Source organism: Petaurus breviceps, unplaced genomic scaffold (genome assembly GCF_028583685.1).
Source record: "Petaurus breviceps papuanus isolate PSGF00001 unplaced genomic scaffold, PetGlider_PUasm1.0 567, whole genome shotgun sequence".
Taxonomy (NCBI): Eukaryota; Metazoa; Chordata; class Mammalia; order Diprotodontia; family Petauridae; genus Petaurus; species Petaurus breviceps.
Window position 1 is genome coordinate 9,109,330 of NW_027186383.1, and position 18,514 is coordinate 9,127,843.

Consider the following 18,514-nt stretch of genomic DNA (forward strand, 5'->3'; position numbering starts at 1 on the left):
TCTCTCTCTCTTTCCCTCTCTCCCTCTCACACACACACTCTCTCTCGCTCTCTCTCACACACACACACTCTCTCTCCCTCCCTCTCTCTCTCTCTCTCTCTCTCTCACACTCACACACACACACACTCTCTCTCTCTCTCTCATTTTATTCATATCACCAAAAATAAAGTAATACTATGAAGTAATATAATCTCCAGCCACCTGTCAAACTAGGAGAAAACAAAACTTCATTCAGTCATAAGCTATAAGAGGAGCCTTCTTCATTCACTGTGTGCCTCCTCATGGAAGTCAGATTTCCAAAGAGAGAGAAAGTATGCAGTATAGGATAACAGGGAAGCAAAAATTCCTATCTTCTCTATTCAAGGGGAACATTATCATTATTAAATTGTAAAAAAATAAAATGACTCATAAAACTGAGGTTTTTCATATATGCTGCAAAAGTACGAAGACTGAGTTTTCACTTTTACTTATTGTTATGATAAAAAAAAATCAGATTCAAATTATAATTCTTTCTCAGACATCCAATTTAAAATGTCCATGAAAAGACCTGGAGCCTAAGGAAGAACCATGCTTTCCGATCTCTGTGAAACCCTGGGCGACTCACTCCTACTTTCTGGGTCTCAGTACCCTCCTCTGTGAGGTACCTTCCTGCTCTAAAACACAATAGTTCTCAGTGATTACAAAGTCTCTGGGATAGGGCCTTCACTGTCATTTCGAGTGGCGTATACTCATGATTTACTTGTACTGCTTATTCCAATTCTCAACCTAAATAACCAAAAAGCTCTGTAGCTCGCAGACTGTGGTGACTATAAGCGCATCAAACAGGATTACTTCTTCAGTGAAATGCTATATGATGCCTACCCTACCCCAGCAGAACATAAGCTATATAAGGGCAGGAATTTGTTTTTTCAACTTTTACCTTTCTATACATAATGTAGGAACTTGTGATGCTGGGAAAGACTCAATTGAGGAAACTTGCCCCCATCAATGTTGCTGGTACCTTTTCCCATCTCTAAAGCCTTGAAGAACTAACCCAAAGGTTCACTCAGGGTCACAGAGGCAGTAAGTGCCCATTTAAGCCTTGAACTCAGGTCTCCCTGGTTCCAAAGTCAGCTCTCCATCCACTACCCAAGGTTTGACTGACTTGTTCCAAAGAACCCTTAGCATGATGCCAACACACTTTAAATTATCAGTGTAAAAAGTGCATGGAAACATTCAAGAAATTAGTTTTGAAAATCAAAGAAAAGCTGTAAATTAAATCATCAAGAATAAACTGGGGCTACTAGAAAAGGGAGTAATTCTCTCATTTGGAACATGAGGTGAATCAAACACCTAACTCAATGATCCTACTACCATTAACTGAATGCCTGCATATACAAAGACCGATACACTAAGAGTTGTGACATATGCCAAAATAAAAAACCAAAGGAGAAGCAAACACTGCTATGTTTAAGATGGAATGCCTTGTTCAAAGGAGAGAACCCAAAGGGTGGAGCCTGGGACAGCTTAGTTTTTCTACTCCATGAGCACAGATGACAAAAGCCCTGGGAGCAGTGCCTCCAGGCACCACAAAGGCCTATGTAGGCTGGCAACTGCAGAGCTGCAGTCACAGTAGGGAAATGCAAGGTGTAGAAATTCAAACATATCAGAATTCACTTATGGTCACTAATGGATTTAATCAAGGCAGAACATTTTGTAAAGTGGCCAAAACAGTACTCGACTGGGAATCAGGAACCTGCCACGATCTATATGGCTTGATAACCACTGACAGTCACTCTACCTCTAGGCCTGTTTCCTCATATGTCAAAGGAAGGAGTTGGATGGACTAGATTATCTAGCTCTCAGGTCCCTCTTGAAGCTCTACTATTTGATAATTCTACAAACCAGCCTTAACAAGAGAAATGTCAATAGAACACTTCCAGGGAATCAGATAATTTGATTTCTCTGCATCTCTATATTAACTGATCTTTGACACAGTCTTTTTTTTTTTTTAATTGGAGAGGGGAGGAGAGAAAAGTTGAGGTGAATACTACATAGCAAAGTTAATACTACAGTTTAAAAAGCAAGCAACAGTTGAAAATTCAGTAAAGATTTTTATAGTTGCAACTTAACTAAGATCAAACCGAGAATCAAATGTATAATTTGAAGGATTTTATCAAAAGAATGAAGAAATTCTACATTGTTGGAATTTCTCAACATAGTCATGTATTGATATAGTCCATGAAATCATCTATCAATATGAAATAACAGGTCTGGTTCCTATCCAACATCACATTTTACTGGTCCTCAATATAGCATTGAAAAAAAAGCATCTGTCCATGCTTTTTACTGCCCCCTCCCAAGAAATGATCATTAAAACCTGAAAGATAAAAATTACGTGTTCTCAATCCTCCCAATGAGTCAACCAATGAATGAAAAGGCACTTATTATGTGCAGGTACACTGGGGATACAAATGAAAAAGTAAATCATTTGTCTGAAAATACTTAAGCATAGTCATACAAACGTACCATGTGAAAAACTGTGTTAATGTTTAAAGTTAAACATTACCTTAGATTCTCTGCTTCCTAGGAAAGTCAGACAGTCACCTCCCCAGGAGGCCTTTGCTGGTGGTCACTCTGCCCTCCCCCAGCCCCAGCTGCCAGGGCCATCCCACCTGCACTTTCTTTGTGTTCTGATCTATATGTGTGGGCTCTTCCGTAGAATGAAAGCTCCCTGTGGGTAAGGAATGTTTTTGCTTTTTCACTGGATCCCCCGTGTTTGGGGGCTAAGTCCTCACTAAATGTTTGTTGGTTAGCAGACATCAACAGCTGACGTAACTATGCAGGAATTATCTCCTGCTACGTATCAATCTGAAAGGTGACGCAACACAGAAAACTCTTACGGAGGGCACTCACTGCCTTAGTGCAACCATCCCTCATTGTATCTGTTCAACTGGCTAACTGCTTCAGCAGCCTCCCTGTCATCCCCTCAATCCTCCTTCCAAGACAAAAAGACAAGAAAGCTCAGTGGGGGAGGAAGTGACACCTGTAGGGAGCTCAGGAAATGCCAGAAAGAGTTATTAATGGCAAGCTGACAAGCCTTCCCACCCCCCACCCCAAGATATGTACACCATCCTATCCATATATCCATCTGGTTCAAAAAGATGTTCGCTTCCATTTCTCCAACATCTGCCACCAAAGGCTCTTCAATCAATCACTCCAAATTCTGGATGCAGAAATTCACAATTCACTCTACTCTGCTCCCAGGCTAGGAAAGCTGGCAAAAAATAGTGACCAGGCAGTAAGTGAAGTAATCATTAGTAGTGCAGTTATTAGCTCTTTGGAGGACACACAGGACTGCACTTGCGGCAGGAATACCTGGAACTCAAGTGCTGTTTCTGGCACACGCCAGCAACACCACCACAGGCAAGTCACTTAGCTTGGAGATGTCCCAGGCAGCTCTCTTAAAATCTGAGATTACAGACAAGTTGCCTGATGGGAGTTTCCACACCAGGCGTTCCCTACATTGATGAAATCACAGGTTAAAAGGGACAGAGAACAAGAACCAATCTGTAGCTGGTTTACTCAAAGGAAGTCCCCCTACATCAGCCTTACCCTCTCCCATGAGAGTCAAAAGTGAGGAAGGTAACTGAATTACTATGCATGTGTGCACACAATGCACACGCACAAACGCAATTCAGTCCTTTACAGCTCAAAGAGATCTAGCTGCACCACTCCCCAGGAAACAAAATGAGTCATAAGCAATTTAATACATGGGTTTAAAAAGTTGTACCTCTCCCAACCCCCACCATTTTATCAGCTCACCAATGTTTAACCAGCTCCACACACCTTTGCCCAAGTGTCACATTCTTATTTCTGCAAGGCACAGGAGTTCATCGACAAAGTCAAATTCACAAAAAAGTAACAAAAAGAAAGGAGCTACAAAAGAGTTTGGTTTGGTTTGTTTGTTGTTTTAAATAGTAGCATAGAAAAGAAGACTTGAAATAAGGAAAGAGTGAGGAACAAGAAAAAGACTCAAAAGGGTAACTGGAAATGGAAACAAAGTCATCTATCCATCCCTAGGTTTGCTTTAGGATTTGACAATATGAATTAGGACTAATTCGTAAGGTTAAGCATAGGAACATGAGCAGCGTGAGTATAACCTAGGTGAGGGGAGAAAAATATTCACAGTTTTCTACTATTGAGAGCACTGCTCATAAAGCCACCCAAAAAAAGTTACAAGGAAAAATATTTACAAAATATCCTCAAGCAATACAGGCTATTTCTGAGGTAAATATAAATTTTTAGAGAATGCTTACAGTTAAATAAAACCAAGTTACAACACTAAGTCAAGTTTTAATCAATTTCTTCAAGTTTTAACATGGTGTTTTTAAACTAAGTTTTCAAAAACTTATACCTAAATTGTATTTTCTACACTCTCCTTTTTTATTTACAATTTGTCCATTTAAATAAATGAGTTCAACTTCCCAGTTTAGAAACGATAAAAAAATTAGTTAAACTGGTCAGTTTATAATTTAAGGTATATAATGAACTCAAATGAACTACCTTGAAATTAAACTAGAAACCTGTTTCGTTGTCCAAGTAATTAATCATTTAATTTTCACCAGAAATGCTGAAATATTTAAATTTCTAAAAGTGTTTAGTTTCATAATTCTCTAACCTTTTAGTTTTAAATTTTCATATATGGCACAAAAACTGTATAATCATAATTCTATATGATTTTAATCCATATGGATGGCCCTATTTTTAAGGGTCTTTAAAAAGGAAAAAGCTGAAACACACAGTCCACAAATATATGACACTGGCCCAGAAAGCTGTTTTTATAGCTGCACTGGTGTTTTACACCCCAATGAGGTCTATTCCAATAGCTGATAACTTGCACCCTATAAACTGATATAATCATGTTCCTTATGAAGTCAAAATTAAAAAAAAAAAACAGGTCCTGAATACAAATCCTTACAGATAAGGAAAATGGGAAGTTACTTTCAAGTCACATATGCATGTGTGTCAACATCAGTCTAGCTTCATAAATATCAAAATCCAAAGAATTACAGGGAGCTTTTAAGGGCATTCTCCCTCGGTCCTGTCAAAAAATCATTTTTTCACTTACTAGCCATTACTAAACAACTCAAAGACAACCAACTAATATGAATTTGTAAAACCAAAGGAAATCAAACTCTCTTTCAAGGAGGTCACCGTCTAGAAGCTAAGGACATTTGTTAAGTTATCTACCAAATGCTTTGGAAAAACCTAAGTACAAACTTTATTAACTTTCACTTCTAACATGAAACTACAAACATACCACTTTACAGTAAAAGTCAACTTATAATGTTATCTTCTTTGTGCAAAAATTATATTTATGTGTAAATTTTTATTCCAGGATAAAATATCCTTAATGATAACACATCAATTTATTAAAAATGCTACCACACAATACCCCAAATAGCTCAGTAATTCAAAAACTCAAAGGCATCGATTCCTGTGTGATTAATTATATCTTTTAGTAAAAACAGGAACAAAAATGGGGAGCTGTCAAATGAGCATATTCATTTATACACAAACTTCCGTGCATTTCCACAAGAGCTTGACACCTTCAGAAAACACCTTTTGAACAGCTCGGTCTGGACAAAGTCACTTGCATTTGGAAGTAAACCACAAAGGTGATTCACCCCATCACTAGTGGGCTCTACCTGCATTCCATCCCCTCTATATCTAAATGAGAAGAAGTCAGCACCAAGCTGGGCCTTCTTCCACAGATCCACCCTTAATTTGACGCTGTTCTCCAACACCGCTAAGTGCTGGTAACGAGGACAACAGAAAAATGTCTCAGTCTCTGCCCTCAAGCAGCCGGCTCTCTCCCTGGGGACACGAAGAACGGACCCCTCCAGACAAACCAGGGGGGACAGCGCTGACCCAAAGGGGGCTGGACGGCTGCCCAGAGTCCTGCCAAGGGGTGGCCAGGCCTTCTGGAAGCGCTCCCAGGCCCACGCCACCTCTTTCCCGGCTCACTGGGGGCTGACAAGCCCAAACACCCCGCGGGCTTCATGGTTCAACCCGGAGCCTTTGATTAAGAAAGAAGGGAGAAAAGCAGGGCTTCCTGCCCACCCAGCTCGGGGCCAGCGCTCCGCTGCCAGGAAGCTCGCCGAGGGCCCCGGGCTGGCGTGGGGCAGGGGACGGAAGGGCCCCTCACCCGGAGCCCCGCTCTAGACCTCCCCCCAGCCCGGCTGGGCTCCGCGTCCCCGTCACCGGGCGTCCCCGCCGCCGTGGGTCGCCCTGCTGCCCCGCCTGCAGCCTCCCCGCCCCCGACCTCCCCCCGTCGGCGCCCAGGCCGCAGGCCTCCGGCGGGGCCGGGCCGGTGGGGCCTGGGTCTGCGCGGGCCTCTCGGCGGGCGCCGCGGGGGGGGGGGGGGGGCGGCCGGGCCCGGGCGGTCACTCACCGGGCTAGGGCCGGGCCGGGCCGGGCCGGGCTCTCCTCGGGCTCCTCCTTTTCCTCCTCCTCCTCGTCCCCGCCGCCGTCCCCGGCCCCGTCCGCGGCCCCGGCTCCGGCTCCGGCTCCGGCCTGGGCGAAGCGCTGCGGCGGCGGCGGCGGCGGCCCGTCCGGTGCCCGCGGCGCGGCTCGGGGCCCCTCCGTCGTCGGCCTCCCGCGGGCTCGCGGGCTCGGGCTCGGGCTGGCTTGGGCGGCCCCGGGGGCTCCGGCTCGCGGGCTCGGGCGGCGCTGAGGGGCCTCGGGCTCAGGCTCGGGACTGGGCTTCGACTCCGGCTCCGGCTCCGTCTCTCAGGCCTCGCCGCTCCCCACGCCCCGCCCCCAGCCCGGCCCGGCGCAAGCTCTGCGCAGCCGCAGTGCGCAGTCGCCGTGCGCCGCGACGTCCGCTCGCGGCGCCGTGCTCCCGGCCGAGGGGCGGGGAAGCCCGGGAGCCTCGGCCGCCCCCCACAGGCTTGGAGGACCCACGGAGCCCGAGCCGGCGTGGGGGAGGGTGGCGAGGGCAAGAGCGAGCAAGTGCGCGTGCGCGGAGTGCTCTGCGGGAGCTTGCGGAAGCCGGGGCCGGGGCTCACTTGTGTGCGCGCCCGGGCAAGACCGAAGCCAAGCGGCGCCCCCTGCCCTCAGGCTGCTTACGTTCCGTTCGTGCCAGTGCGTTCCAGGCTCCGCTCCCGGAGCCGAGCAGACCGAGCCTTGCAGCAGCCAGCATTCTCCTGGCTCGTTTCGGATCCCGGGGGCAGGCAGGCTCCTCGGAAGGAGGCCTCCGCGTGACCGTGGGCTAGTCCCCTCACCCTGTGTGCCTCAGTTTCCTCATCCGTCCGATGAGCTGCAGAAGGCCACGCAAAGCTCTGCGGCATCTGCCCGGAAGCCCGCAGCGGGGCCGCGGAGTCCGATGAAGCCCTCCTGCCTCGCGCAGTCCGAGCGCGCCGCTGGGAAGGCCCTTCGGGGCCTCGGGCCCAGCTCCTCGTCCGCGCCTCGCGTCGGAGGAAGCGCCCGGCAGGCTGCGGCCATTGGGCCGGTCTTCCGAAAGAGCGAGCGAAGGACGCGATGCCCTTCCCTGCTAGCTCTCTCCTTCAGAGCCACCCCGCGAGCGGCCGTCTGCTGTGCTGCCCCGTTTGGGGGTTTTCTTCGAAGAGATGCTGTCGGGGCTTGCCGTTTTTACAGATGAGGAAACTGAGGCAAACCGGGTTAAGTGACTTACTCAGGATGGCACAACTAGCAGGGCTACTGCCCTACCGACTGACGGCTGCTGTGGTGGAGACTGCCCTACTCGGAGACACTTGACTTTATAAAAATATATATTTACTTATTTTTCGTTTTCAACATTCACTTTTATAAGATTTTGAGTTTTAAATTTCCTCACCCCAAGAAGGCCGGCAATCTGATCTAGGCCATACATGCACAATCGTATTAAATATATCTCCACATCAATCATGTGGTAAAGAAGAATGAGAACAAAAGGGAAAAAGGGGGAAATGATCGGCTTTGATCAGTATTCAGACTCAGCAGTTCTTTCTCTGGATAGATGCTTGGATGCTTGCCTTCTGTTCCTCAATTCTTCAAATCTTCTAAACTATGAGGGAGCAGAGTGGGGAGAAGGGATGCCCTGTCTCAGTCCCAGCCTTGGATCCAGTCTCCTTTTTCCCTCACGCATACACATACCTAGGCCAGAGGGCCATTGAACCTCAAAGGATCCAGAAGATTTGGGATTTCTGATCAGCATCAGGAGCCTCATCCCCGGAACAGCTGATGGCAGTGTCTCCATCAGGAATGGAAGACAGATTGGACAAAGTCAGATCCAAGACTCCACTAAATCTGAATGCCGATTAAAGCGTGTTTTTTATACTTTCGTTATTATTCTTGCATTTTTTTGGTCTGCCTTTTCATTTGCAAAGTGACTAATATGGAAATGATTTGCATGATGGAACATGTGTAATCTGCATCAGACTGCTCCCCTTCTCAAGGAGGGGGGCAGGGAAGAGAATAGACGGGGAAAGGGAACGGACACTCCAAGTTTAAAAAAAAATGAATGTCAAAATGTTTGGTTTACACCTAATTGAGATTTTTTTTAATTATATGTAACAAAGACTAGGAGCTCCTCTGAAAAGCTCTCCTATACCCAAGGGAAATATCTTGAGGACTCTAGTGAAAGGAGTTCACTTTGCAATCTGTTCACTCTAAGCTTGAGTCCACCTCGCCATGGACTCTGTATGTCCCAGTGGGAGAGCATAAAACAGACTTTTGGGGAGGAGACAAGAATGTTTCCTACTCACACCACCTTAGTAAATACCTTTTTCTAAAAACTAATTAAAAGCCTAGATGGACAATTAATATCAACTCAAAATCTTGAAGGAAAGCATGCTAGTGACAGGCATAAGCTATAGTGCTAGGAAAGACCCTTCATAACCTCTCAGGATGCTTCTAGAAACTGAAGGGAAGCAAGAGTAGCTGTGCTATGGGGGTCTAGGCTGCCAATGGGAATGGGGGCTGGGAGAGCAAGTCTGGCACATATACTCGTGTATACAGATATAGAGATGTGCATGCGGGGGGGATTATGTGTGTGGGGGGGGTGTATGTATGTATGTGTGTGTACATGTGTGGTATAGGGTAGCTATCTATTTCCTACACACAGAAGAAATGCTAAGAGATCCAAAAGATTCAGTATATATTGACTAGGCAAGCAAATAGTTATTCACAATTTATAACGACTGTTACCTGCTACTGAGAGTTTGAGTTATAAAGATTGAAACACAGAGCATCTAGAGGAACTGCAGAATAGACGTTGTTTTATTTCACCTTAATTTCACACTGTCCAATTAATTCCTTGTCTTTGTCTTTTGGCAAGTCAGGACAGGGCTTGAGCTCAGCCTCTCATCAGCTGTCATCTCTTACACAGAAAATCTCCTTACACCAGTCAGCTCCAATCAACAGACTCCAGAACCCCCAACCTCTGGCATACATAAGGCTGCCTGTCTACCAAACTGAACATGTTCAGTAAGTACATCTCAGGAACATTATTCAATCACCTACAAACAGGCTGCAAAAACAAAAACAAAACCCCACAAAGCAGAAGAAAGAGCCAACGGTTCAGCTAGCTGAACTCGAGCTCTAGCTGCCACTCTGCCCAAGGTGGAAGCGCTACTGTAGATTTGGGGGAAAGAATCCATGCCTCTCCTCTACCCCTTGAAATAGAGGATATCAGTTAACATTTCTGTGATGGCTTAAGATTTGCAAAGTACTTTAAAGACTTTGTCTCATTTGAACCTCACGACAACCCTTGGGAGAACTACTTTTATTCAAACACACCCATTTTCCAAATGTGGACATTAAGGCACTGAGAAACAAAATGACCTGTGTGTGGAGGAGGGTGGAAGGCCAAGCCAGGTCTTGCTTATTCTCCCAGCTCTGTTCACTTCACTCCACATCAGTTCTTAACGGCCTTCCTGTTTTGCTCTGAACTCATCACGGTCACTCTTTTCCACACTGCAATACGATTCCATTCTGTTTATCTACCAGGGTTGTCCAACCATTCTTCTGTCATCGGACACTCACCTTCCCGGGGTTTTTGCTACAACTCACTCTCTTTAGATGGAGACAAACTGTCAAACATTTTCTCCCTTCGTCTGCTTGGAGTAAAGTGGGAATGGGAGAGAGGAGGATTTCGCTTGGGGGTCAGCATTTTTCTGAAGGCCCTCCCAGCTGTCTCTAGAGCTGATCACGGGCTTCTGCTCTAAGCCTTTTTCTCCATCTCCCATTTCTGACCTTTCTCTGTTGTGTATGTCTCTTTCTAATTCTGTGTCCCTTTTCCCCTTCTGTCCTGTCTTTCTTACCTCCCGACAGATCTTTCTAACTTTCTCTCTGGTTCCATTTCTCTGTTTGCTTATGACTGTCTCTGTCTGTGTCTCTCTCAGTCTCTGTCTCTTTCTTTGCTCCCTCCAACCCATAACCAACCCCCTCGAATGCCCCTAGATAGATCCTGTCCAGTCAGCCACAGCCCCCAGGGGAGCAGGCTGTATCAAAGGGGTTTCAACCATTCCCACAGTCATCTCTCCCTTGTACCAGAAGGCCCAGAGAAAGAGTGCCCAAGGGGCCTATGGGGATACTTCCAGTTTTCTCTGAGTTGGCCTTGGGCATTCCATACTAGCTTTGAGATGCTTGGGCTCATCCTGGCTGTGACTTCCTTGCTGTTATCCCTTTAATCAACCTCATAGCTTATATTTTCACCCTGCCCCCAAGTATTTAGGCTCTTATCACTACAAGCCCAGGGTACCTCCAGGTCCTCCTACCTGGTCTCCCAAATAATAGATAAACTAAAAAAAAAAAAAATGTATTAAGTCCCTACTATGCAACAGGCACTGTGCTAGATCCTGGGGAAACAGACACAAAAAGCAAATAGTACCTGCCCTCAGGTCATTTCTATTCTATTGAGGAGGAAATATGTAATATAGAAGCATAAAATAGACATGAAGGGATTTGGGGGGGGGAGCAGAACTAGATGGGGAGGGTGTAGATCAGGAAAGAGCGATCTCCAGCCCCTTGACCATGGTGGCCATCCAATGCTGCCTCTATATTTTACAGATAAGGAAACTGAGGCTCAGGGGGATGAAATAGCACCATGTGTACCATTCTGCCTCTCACTTTGTTCTCCTTGGAGTAAAGGGCAGAAGTGGCCCAAGGGGGCAGTTGCCAGGAGGCAGCAAGAGTCCCTACTATCTGGGGCAATTCCCAAAGTGGCCTGGGAGGCAGGAGGTGAGCAGGCAGCTGGACAGCTCCCATTCCATGATGGAAAAGAGGGGATTCTCGTTCAGGCATGGGTCTGCCCCGCTGGCCTCTCAGGCCCCCTCTGCATCTGAGATTTCAGGATTCTGGGAATCCATCCTCTCCTAGACCCTGTGCACCCAGAAGCTCACACATTCTACCAGCCTCTGAAAAACTTTTGATGGACTGGCAGGGTCAAGGAAAGTCCCCTTCAGGAAGCAGGACTTGAGATAGCCCTGGCAAGGATGGCAGGAGGTTGGGACCAGGCCCCAGGGGAGGGGCAGGAGTTTACTGAGGAAAGGCACAAGTCTGCACTTTGGGAGCTCTGCAGGATTATTAGAGGGCTCAGGGAAGCCTTAAATTAGACTGGGCAGCTGTGCTGGAGCTCCTGGGCACCTGGATCTCTTATCTCCCTGCTCTGGTTTCAGAGAACACAAGATTGTGCCAGGGGCACCTTGACCCAGTGGGCTAGGACAGACTGATTGGGAAGGGGGGGGGCAACTTTGGGTCTGGCCCTTGTACCAGAACCACCCAAAAGAACTCCAGTCCGGGGTGAGGGCTAGGCCTCAGCCTCCCCTCCCCCCTTTCATTTCCTCCTTACTCCTCTCCTGGGCAGAGGCTGTGGGTACTGGCAGGGTGTGGGCAGAATGAGGACATCCTGTAGAAGGGGAACAGCTCTGGCAAGCCCGCTTCTGGGAGGCCCTGGCTAAACTGTCAAGTTTTCCATCTGAGAAGCATTCATGAGATCCACCACCCTCCCCCTGCAAAACAAACTAAACCCAACCCAGCTCATAGCCCATCCAGCAGCTGACCATTGGACTGTTCTCTTTTATCTGCTCTGAAATTCCCAACCTTAAACCTACTAAGGCATTAGCTATGGAAGGCAGGGATGTTGTCTCCAGAAGGCCCCTAAGGAAAATGGATTAGTTAAGTGCTACAACTCATCAGCTGGAATGAACAAGGAAGTATAGTGGAAAGAAGGCTGCAAAGGGGTAATAGAGGGAGAGAAGATTAGCCCCGAAGCCACAGTCAGGGGTTCCTGCCTCAGCCTCCTTCTGCTTGGACATCTGACAGGACTGAGCTGAGCCCAGGCTGAGAGGAACAGGAAGGGTGAGGAGCTGGTGGTACTGGAGGCAGTGCCTCCTTGGGGAACCCTGGGCCTTCCTGGGCCTCGGTGTCCTTGTACAGAACAAAGGATGGGATGAGGTGATTTCTCCATCCCTTTTAGCTCTGGCCTGGGCCCCTAGGGCCTTGGGCTCCTGAGGCTCTGTGTGATCTGGCCCTCCTACATGGGTCCAGACCATTTCTGAAGCTCACATTTGAGGGGGGCCGCAGCAGAAGTGGAGCCCAGAGCAGAAGCATCCTCAGCTGCAGGGACACCCCCTTGGAGATGTCCCATCTAAGGAGAAGGGAGCACTCCCAGAATTTGACTTCGGCTTAGCCCTAGGACCCAGTCCAGTACCCAGGCCTAGCAAGGAGCAAAGTTGGGACAGAGAGACTTCCACCAAAGCCAGGAATCTGCAGGAGACTTGTGATCCTTGAATTGTTTTATGTCTGACTCTTCAAGAGAGAGACTTGCAAGGATGGAATCTGGAGGTGGGGAGCAGCTGGCCTGGGTCAAAGGCCAGGCAGCTGGCACGGAACATGGGCTGGGATCTGAAACCTTTCTGGACTCTGCCTTCCTCTCTCACAACATTAGTGTGGGTGGGGATGGGAAGTGGCAGCAAGTGACTAAGGCAAAAACATTTGGTCCCAGCTGCTCTGGGTCAGGAACAGGAGAACAGGCCAGTGTAGCATTATCATTAACTTGAGCTTGTAAAGTAGAAGGTGGCTGCTACCTTGAATTCTAGGGGCAACCTAGTCAGTGGTTCCTTATACAGCCCTAGGCTCTGAGACCCCTCTGGCATGCTTTCTATTAATAATCAGTCAGTACACTCAATTAGATTTTAGCAAAGGCATTTACTAAGATGCAAGAACAGCTGGTACCAAATATTCTCCCCAAAGGCCTGAGGCTCACTCTCTCATCATGACATACAGCAACCTCGGGCAGAGTAGGCCCTGAGTATGAGAGCAGTGAAACACACACATAAGGTACGCATATTGCAAAGGGGTCTTTTGCAACTCCTGGTGCTTTTGGAAATCTTTCCCCCTTCAAAGAATCTTCTTGCATCTCCTCTTGAGGGCGTGTCTACGGTATTCTTCTTAGGCATGAGCTTCCTTAGGACCGTTCTTCTCCGTCTCGCTTTTCTGCATACCTCTCCATGGGGCCAGGTCCCAAACTCCTGCCATTCTGGCCAGGGCCATCTCAAGCCCTGCTTCCTAAGGGGGGCCTCCCAGAGGCTCGCTTGCTAGAGCTCTTCGCCTTCTACAGGTTGAGCTCAGCAGTGACCATCACTCCTTTCCTTCTGACCATCAGCCATTGCTACTTCAGCAGCACCAAAGGCACTACTTAGCAGCCTTCCCAAAATCTTTGGATTCTTCAGAACTGACAAGGTTCTTGGACTCTTCCAACTTAGTATATTTGTTTGCTCAAGATCAGGAAAGGGAAAAAACTTCACAAAGAAACAGGTAGCTACGTGCTCAAGGCCACCAGGGCTGGGTAAGGGAATGAAGACAGCTGCCATTGTCTGGTCTAGCTCTCAAGGAAGGAAAGAGGGTGAGTGAATGGCAGGCTCCCTCCTTTGTATACTAACTGAATTCTGCCTCAATAGCCACTCAGGGAGCTCCTCATTATGTCTCATGGCAAACCCCCGAGTCATCAGCTCTTCCAGTCGAGTGGTCAATTAGGAGACTTCATTATGTCCTAGTACAAGGCCTTCAGTGCTGCACAGCTGAAAGCAGGCCCCAAATTCAACATGGTGGATTGGAGCCAAGCAGAGAATATCAGCCAGTGCTCCAAGGAATGGTGCCTAGAAGAGGATTCACCCACATGACATATGATACCGCCGGGGTCAGAAGAGCCTCCTTGGATTAGAATCTCAAGACCATCGCTCGTCATCCATACTTTGTGCACTTGTCTGTAGATGTCTGAGGCCAAGGGTCAGCAAGTCCAGATGAAACACGACCCAGGCCATTGAAGGAACTCTCACAGGTGGCTATTGAACCACATCCTCAGTCTTTGAAAAGTCACAGAAAATGGGTTGGAGAAGGGCAGGTACTGCCTCTGTTTTCACAAAAAGGGAGCATGATAGGATTGGCAAACTATTGATTAGTAGGAATCATTTCAATTCCTGGCCAAAATGAGGGCTTAGGAGGGTAGCACTCATCTTTCTTCTCATAATCCATAGATCATGAGTTCCCATTTCCACTGAATCTCCCCAAATAAATAAGAAGAAAACAAAGTTACTTAAAATTGAATGCTAGGTAAATGACCAGGAAAGTTCCGCCACCACACACAACCATATGTACAGGAGCATGCTGCCTCACAGATTGCCCAGGCACCCATGACAGAGGTGATGCTTGCTGAAGCAGCCTATGCTCCCAAGGGTGCATCCCGCATCCCTGGTGTGGCTTTCTCTATGGAGCTGGGTTTTCATCTGCAAAGCTACCTTTTCCCCAGACTTGCTGTTCAGCTACTTCTCTGCTGAGTTACTGGTACCCTCTACTTTCCCACTATATTGCCACTGCTAAGTGGCTTCTCCCCTAACAGAGTGTTTATAGCTCTTTTGTGAGTTAGACTCACTGCAACGCCCAGCTAGCACACAGCAAATGCTCTCGGATTCAGTGTTCCTTCTTCCTCCACCTCAGTGGAACCTCCCCAGGCCCACTTGATGGTCAGGTTGAGTTGGGTAAGTTCACTGGAACTTCCATGTACCCCCAACATCTATCATGCAAGTCACCAAAACCACTTAGCAACCCAGAAGGAGTAGGGTGGGACTGGTGGCTTTTGTTCTGATCCCTACAGCTGCACCCAAATTACTTCCCTGCCTACAAGAGGATTTAGAAAGAGAAGTCATCACAAGGTGCCAGCATGACTTCATCAAAAGCTGGCCAGGCCAAGCTAACCTTGCTTCCCTTTTTGTTAAGCTCCCTGGGCTAGCAAAGCAAGAGCATGCAATAAACCCAGTATATCTGAGCCAGACATTTTACCAAGTCTTTCTTGTCATCCTCTGGCCAAGATGGAGATATGTGAGCTGTAGGACACTATAGACAGTTAAATTCACAATTGTTTGAATCACTATAACCAAAGAATAGTCATTAATGGATGGTTGAGGAGTTGGAGAGAGGTCTACGGTATCATATGCTGGTGATCTGCTCTATTGTCTTAACCCAGGGGTGGGAAACCTGTGTTCTCAAGGCCCCATGTGGCCCTCTAGGTCTTCAAGGGAGGCCCTTTGGCTGAATCCTGTTTGGCCCTGCGCTTTCTTAATATTTTTTTGTCAACGACTTGAATGAAGGCAAAGGTCAGTCAGCCAAAAGACATTTATGAAGCACCTACTATGCATGACAGTTAGAGATGTGCTCCTATCACAAGTTGACAGTCTCGGTTCTGGGAAAGATAGCTGAATAACGGAGCCAAGCTCCCAAAAGACTATACAGAGCAAAGCAGGTAAGATGAAACACAACGGCCACGTCTACATGCTCCACTTAGGTCCACAAATTGGACTTCACATAGACACATTGCAAGAGGCACGACTGGGCATTTCAGTGGTCTGGAAGCCCATGATAAGTCAGCAACATGACATAGCGGACAAAAGCAGTCACGATGCCCTCAGCTGTGCGAAGGGAGGGGGACCAGAAGGAGGAGGCGCTGGGCTACGTGTAACTGCATTCCTGTCCTCATCGCCGTGTCTGGCTGGGGCGGGGGGGCCCAGCGGACTTACAAAGCTTTTGTCGTCGGTGTCATCGTTCAGGCATTTGCAGTCGTGTCCAATTCTTTGGAGTTCTCCCGGCAGAAATACTGGAGGGGTTTGCCCTTTCCTTCTCTGGCTCATTTGACAGATGAGGAAAGTGAGATAAACAGGGTTAAATGCCCAGGGTCACATAGCCAGCGTCTAAGGTCAGGGCGCTGAGGTGCCAGCATGACTTCACTTCCTTACTCCGGCCTTTGTGCTCTCTCTGTCCACTGCCCATGGAGTTAGGAAAACCTGAGTTTGAATCTGGACTCAAGACATTTGCCAATTGTGTGGCCCTGGGAAAGTCACTTAACCCTGCTCGCTTCAGTTTCCTCCTATGTCAAATGAGCTGGAGAAGGGAATATCAAACCATTCTAGTATCTTTGCCAAGAAAGTCACAAAAGGGGTCACAAAGAATTGGACATGACTGAAGGTGACTCAACAACAAATAACAAAATCATTGGCCTCAGTCTCAACTGTGCCCATCTGTTGTCTCTTCAAGGATGCCATTTTGTAACTCAAATTATGGTATCATTGGCAAGTCATTCCATGAGAAACAATGATAAATCAGAGCTGTCTTGATTAGTGCCTCTAAAATGGGAAGAATTCATTTGCTTACATGGATAGGTTTCCACTCTGGTAAACAATATGAAACCATGCAAAAAAAAACCAAAAACCGGGGGAATGGGGCAGGATGCACTCCAATGTAATAGATCCTTTGGCCAGAAATACCTTCCAGGCTCAGACCCCAAGCAGGTCAGTGATGGACAGAATGTTCCCACATGCCTCCAACTGTCCATGGCATCATTTTTTGTAGTAACCAAGAGCCGGAAACAAAGCAGACACCTGTTGATTAGAGATTGGCTGAACGTATTGTGTTACATGAGTGTGGTGGAATATGACCACACTCAAAGAAACAATGAGTATGAAAGATGCAAAGCAGACCATGGGAAAACTTGTATGAACCAATGCAAGGTGAAGTAGGCAGAAAAACAGGAAAACAGTCTACACAATGACTCCAGCACTGCAGGGCATAGGGACTGGCCCTCCCTCCCCCAATGAGGAAGCTCCCTCTGTCAATGCAGCCCAGGACCTTCTCTCCAACTTCAGGTATGAGAGTGATGCCTAGAGATGAGTGAGAGATTAAGAAACACACCCAGGGTCACCCAGCCAGTACGTGTCAGAAGCCACTCTCGAACCCAAAGATTGCTATAGAATTATAATGAACTCTGTGATCCCTACCCCCTAGGTGGTTATGGTCCTTGTGGATACAGTTCCCCTAACTCTTTCTACTTCACTTTGCATTGGTTCATATAAGTCTTCCCACAAAGCTTCTTTGACCCTGGAGAAGATTTGAAAACAAGGTGCCTCCTTCTCTTCTTTGCAGAGGTGGGAGTCTATGGGTGTGGAATACTGAGTAAGTCACCAGTTGATATGTGGGTTAGTTTTGGTAAACTACCTTTTTTCTCTTACTATTTTATTCTATGTTATAGGAGTATGGGAGCAGGGAGTAGAGAGAAATGTAATCAGAAACAAAGGTGATATAAAAACACAAAACATCAATAAAAATGGGCAGGGTTTGACATCAAAGGGAGTAGGAAAATATCGTTTAGATGTAAGTTTTGAAAATTGAGCTTTCAAGTGTACATTTGAAACTTAAAGGAATTCACTGGTTAGTAACATTCAGATATACTGAAATTTGGCTTCATTAGATTTTTAGAATCTACCTTTGAAGTATACTATAAATACAGATGTTTATTACAAAGAATCACCTCTATAAAACTATGCGGACCCTTTGACCTCAGCAATGCCACTTCTTGGTCTGTATCTCAAAGACATCAAAGAAAAAGGAACAATGGACCTATATGTACAAAAATATTTACAGCAGCTCTTTTTGTGGTGGCAAAGAATTGGAAATTGAGCAAACGTCCGTCCATTGGGAAATGGCTGAACAAGTTGTGGCGTATGATTGTAATGGAATGCTATCTTTCCATATGGAATGACGAGTGGGGGTGGTTTCAGAAAAGTCTGAGAAGACATAAGAATTGATGCAAAGTGAAATGAACAGAACCAGGAGAATGTTGTACACAGTAACAACAATAGTGTATGGTGATCAACACAATCATCCAAGACAATTCCAGACTCATGATGAAACATGTGATTCACCTCTGAAGAGAGCTGATGGAGTCTGAGCGCAGATTGAAGCATAATCTTTTTACTTTCTTTATTTGTCTTGCTTTTTTTTTGCAACATGGTTAATATGGAAAATGTTTTGCATGATTTCACATGTGTAATTGATATCACACTTCTTGTCTTCTCAATGGGTGGGGCAGAGATGGGAGGGAGGAAGAGAATTCAGAACTCAAATTTTGAAAATGAATGCTAAAAATAAATAAAGGATATAAAAAATAAAGAATAGCCTGCACCAGACGGGATATTTTCCA

General features: G+C 46.8%; 1 protein-coding gene across 1 annotated transcript in view; it reads right to left on the bottom strand.

The window, feature by feature from the left end:
* CAB39 (calcium binding protein 39) overlaps nucleotides 1-6,571 on the bottom strand; it is a 109,509-nt gene extending 102,938 nt beyond the window's left edge. The window contains exon 1 of the mRNA XM_069103250.1: nucleotides 6,437-6,571. The gene's annotated coding sequence lies outside the window, so the exon portion shown is untranslated. The remainder of the gene's footprint in view (nucleotides 1-6,436) is intronic.
* Nucleotides 6,572-18,514: the final 11,943 nt, after the last annotated feature.